This window comes from Mirounga leonina, unplaced genomic scaffold (genome assembly GCF_011800145.1).
Source record: "Mirounga leonina isolate KUSES-001 unplaced genomic scaffold, KU_Mleo_1.0 Mir_204, whole genome shotgun sequence".
In the NCBI taxonomy this organism is placed as follows: Eukaryota; Metazoa; Chordata; class Mammalia; order Carnivora; family Phocidae; genus Mirounga; species Mirounga leonina.
The window spans coordinates 5,361,680-5,366,630 of NW_023270513.1; the positions used below are offsets into that span (position 1 = coordinate 5,361,680).

The 4,951-nt window shown below is 42.2% G+C and overlaps 1 pseudogene; it reads right to left on the bottom strand.

Annotated features, from left to right (window-relative positions):
• Positions 1-296: 296 nt before the first annotated feature.
• LOC118025937 lies at positions 297-1,646 on the bottom strand (annotated as a pseudogene).
• Positions 1,647-4,951: the final 3,305 nt, after the last annotated feature.

Here is a 4,951-nt window from a genome sequence, read left to right on the forward strand (position 1 = left end):
GATACTGTATTTTGTCAACTGCTTTTTCTGCATCAATTGAGAGGACCATATGGTTCTTCTCCCTCCTCTTATTAATGTGTTCTATCACATTGATTGATTTGCGAATGTTGAACCACCCTTGTATCCTGGGGATAAATCCCACTTGGTCGTGGTGGATGATCCTTTTAATACATTTCTTTTTTTTTTTTTAAACAGAAACATCACTTTTATTGACAAGTTAGGGCCACAACAGACAGCTTCCGGAACAGAAATAAGACAGTCCCAAGACAATGGAGTGTAAAATTGTAGCAGACAGGTTAATACTCTTCACCCTCATCCTCTCCCTCAGCACTATCCGCTCCAACCTCCTCATAATCCTTCTCAAGTGCAGCCATGTCCTCACGGGCCTCATAAAACTCTCCTTCCTCCATGCCCTCCCCCACATACCAGTGAACAAAGGCACGCTTGGCATCCATCAGGTCAAACTTGTGGTCCAGGTGACCCCAGGCCTCAGTGATGGTTGTGGTGTTGCTCAGCATGCACACAGCTCGCTGTACTTTGGCCAGGTCTCCACCAGGCACCACAGAGGGAGGCTGGTAATTAATGCCCACTTTGAAGCCAGTGGGGCACCAGTCCACAAACTGGATGGTACGCTTGGTCTTGATGGTGGCAATGGCAGTATTGACATCTTTGGGAACCACGTCGCCCCGGTACAACAGTCAGCAAGCCATGTATTTACCATGCCAAGGGTCACATTTCACCATCTGGTTGGCTGGTTCAAAGCATGCATTGGTGATCTCTGCTACAGTCAGCTGTTCATGGTAGGCTTTCTCAGCAGAGATGACGGGGGCGTAGGTGGTCAGAGGGAAGTGGATGCGGGGATAGGGCACCAGGTTGGTCTGGAATTCCGTCAGATCAACATTCAGGGCTCCATCAAATCTGAGGGAAGCACTGATGGAGGACACAATCTGGCTAATAAGGAGGTTTAGGTTAGTGTAGGTTGGGCATTCAATATCGAGGCTTCTACAACAGATGTCATAGATGGCCTCATTGTCTACCATGAAGGCACAATCAGAGTGCTCCAGGGTGGTGTGGGTAGTGAGGATGGAGTTGTAGGGCTCAACTACAGCTGTGGAAACCTGGGGAGCTGGGTAAATGGAGAATTCCAGCTTGGACTTCTTGCCATAATCGACAGAGAGATGTTCCATCAGCAGGGAGGTGAACCCGGAACCAGTTCCCCCTCCAAAGTTGTGGAAAACCAAGAAGCCCTGAAGACCTTGCACTGGTCAGCCAGCTCCCGAATGAGGTCCAAGACAAGGTCAATGATCTCCTTGCCAATGGTGTAGTGCCCTCGGGCGTAGTTGTTGGCAGCGTCCTCCTTGCCGGTGATGAGCTGCTCAGGGTGGAAGAGCTGCCGGTAGATGCCGGTGCAAACTTCATCAATGACCGTGGGTTCCAGGTCTACAAACACGGCCCTGGGCACATGTTTGCCAGTGCCCCATCCCATTGAAGAAGGTGTTGAAGGAGTCATCTCTTCCCCCGATGGTCTTGTCGCTTGGCATCTGGCCATCGGGCTGGATGCCGTGTTCCAGGCAATAGAGCTCCCAGCAGGCGTTGCCGATCTGGACTCCAGCCTGGCCCTCCTGGATGGAGAAGTACTCACGCATGACTGAGACTTATAGGGTTCCTCGGGGTGGGAGCATGCGAGGGGACGGCGACAAGGTTCTCCAGCTGACAGACTACCAAGGAGTCCGGGGGAGAAGTAACTGTATTCACATTTCTGTATTCTTTTTTCTCTTTATTCTTAAGATTGCTTAATCTCTATTAATCTATCTTCAAGTTCACTAATTCTTCCTTCTGCCAGTTAAATATAGTCTTTAAATCTACTAGAGCCTCTCTAGTGAATTTTTCACTTTTATTATTGTACTTCTAAACTCCAGAATTTTTATTTTTAAAAAAATAATTTATCTTTGTATTGAGACATCGTCTTCCTTTAATTCATTAAGCAAGGTTTCCTTTAGTTCTTTCTTTTTTTAGTTTTTACTTAAATTCCAGTTAGTTAACAGTGTAATATTAGTTTCAGGCATATAATATAGTAATTCAACACTTTGATACAATAGCTGGTGCTCATCACAAGAGCACTCCTTAATCCCCAACACCTGTTTTACCCATTCCCCTACACACCTCCCCTCCAGTAACCCTCAGTTTGTTCTCTATGGTTAAGAGCCTGTTTCCTGGTTTGCCTCTCTTTTTCCCCTTACGTTCATCTGTTTTGTTTCTTAAATTCTATACATGAGTGAAATCATATTGTATTTGTCTTTCACTGACTTATTTCACTTGGCATAATACTTTCTAGTTCCTTCCATGTCATTGCAAATTACGAGACTTCATTCTTTTTAATGGTTGAGTAATATTCTGTTGTATATATACACCACATCTTTTTTTATCCATTCATCAGTTGATGGACATTTGGGCTCTTCCCGTAGTTTGGCTATTGTTGATACTGCTGCTATAAACATCAGGGTGCATGTATCCCTTTGAATCGGTATTTTTGTATCCTTTGGGTAAATACCTAGTAGTGCAATTCCTGATGATGAGTGATGTTGAGCATCTTTTCATATGTCAGTTGGCTACCTGTATGTCTTCTTTGGAAAAATATCTATTTATGTCTTCTGTCCATTTTTAAATTGGATTATTCATTTTTGGGGTGTTGAGTTTTATAAGTTCTTTATAGATTTTGGATATGAATTCCCTCTAGTTCTTTGAGTATATTTATTATAATAGCAAATCTGCAATCCTTGTTTCCCAAATCTAACATCAAAACCCTCTCATTGGCAGTTTCAGTTTCTGCCTCCTTTCTTGTGTACAAGTTATACTTTCCTGTTTTTTTTTCATTTCTAATATATATTTATATCTTAAATGGGATATTTTAGATAATATATTGTAGCAACTCTATACTGACCCTCCCTCTCTCAGGGTTTATTGTTATCATTGTTTGCTTGTTTTTGTTTTTGTTTAGTGATATGGATGTACTATTTTAGTGAAGCCTATTTCTCCTATCATGTACAAACCCTAATGTCATTCCTTAGAAGGCACAGTTTTGGGCATGCATGCAGTCACTCTGAAATGACAGTGGTTTTGCAGAGCTCCTTTCTTTCTTTTTTTTTTTAATTTTATTTTATTATGTTATGTTAATCACCATACATTACATCATTAGTTTTTGATATAGTGTTCCATGATTCATTGTTTTCGTATAACACCCAGTGCAGAGCTCCTTTCTGCTTCTTTCTCTAATCTCTCTGTTAAGCTGTCTGCCTTTGTTGGTAAAACAGAGCACTGTTAGGCACCACTAATTGCCGGCTAATTGCTCTACTGTTTTAACAATGCACTGTGGCATACATTGCTCCTCAGTCTGATCCAATTAAACTTGGACCCCTTTGCAGAGGTAGTTTTTGAGGCCAGCCTTTGAGTTTTGCTCTGACTCCAGGAGGGCTTTTTTTAGTTGTCTCTTTCCCTCAGTCTCTCTGGTAAATTGGTCTACAGTTAATTTAGTGTGGTCTCATGAAGCTACTAGCCTTTTAGTTACCTACCACAAAAATCTCCAGTGTTTCAAAAGCATCCTTTGGCTTGAACTTCCCCACACCGTGCTCCAAATAAAGTCAGTTCTCTTTGGGAGAGTTTCAGAGTTCTCTATTCTTATGGCTGTCCTTGAACAAAATCTCTGTGTTACCGCTCCAGAGCTGGAGTTGGGAACAGTGACCTGTATCAGAGGTCGCCTACTGTGTTGCCTTTCTTGATGTGGAAAATATCCTGTAAGTCAGCTGGGGTGAGGGTGATAGATGACAAATGTTTTTGGCCTGCCATGCCTAGGTTAGAGCTTCCATACTATTAGTTAAGTCTGGTTGGGAGAAAGAAACCCCATCCTCTCAACTTGGTTGGAATAGAGCTGCTACATGAATCTGGGAAATTGAGAAATGCTGGTTGCCTACCCCTCCTGGAAACAAACCCCATCATTTTTGATTTACTTGTCCACAGTAGAGCTTATGGCACCGAGCTTAGATTCTTACTGCTTTTACCAAGATTTAGTACATTTTCTTGAATAAATATCTTTTCCTTTGCTCTATACCCTTAGGAACATTTCCAGAGATTTTAAATGGTTGTTTTTTAAAAATAATCTTCACCAGTTATGGTTGTTTTTCTGGGAAGAGGGTTCATGGAGCATTTCATGCCTCCATTCTGGAAGTAATCCTCTATATAATGTTTTACAAAACTTTTGTAATATTTTCTAGAGTGGCTGTATCATTTTACATTCCCATCATCAATATAGGGGAATCCTTACGCTGGTGCATCCTCACCAGCATTTGCCATTTATCAATATTCTCTGTGTTCTCACCAGCATTTGCCATTATAAATATTTTTTATTTTAGCCACCTGGTAGATATGTAATGGTCTTTATTTGCACTTCTCTGATAAGTGATGAATGTTTGCATATGCTTTTTAGTCATTTGTACATTTTCTGTGTACTTTTTTGTTTTTGTTTTTTTAAAAAGATTTTATTTATTTGAGAGAGAGAGTGAGAGGGAGCATGAGCAGGGGAAGAAGCAGAGGGAGAGGGAGAAACAGACTCCCTGCTGAACGTGGAACCAGAAATGGGGCTTGAACCCAGGACTCTGAGATCATGACCTGAGCCGAAGTCAGATGCTTAACTGACTGAGCTACCCAGGCACCCCCATCTGTGTTCTTAGTTTGGATTTTACTAATGGCTATTAATGTTGAACATCTTTTTTTTTTTTAAAGATTTTATTTATTTATTTGAGACAGAGAGAATGAGAGACAGAGAGCATGAGAGGGAGGAGGGTCAGAGGGAGAAGCAGACTCCCTGCCGAGCAGGGAGCCCGATGCGGGACTCGATCCCGGGACTCCAGGATCATGACCTGAGCTGAAGGCAGTCGCTTAACCAACTGAGCCACCC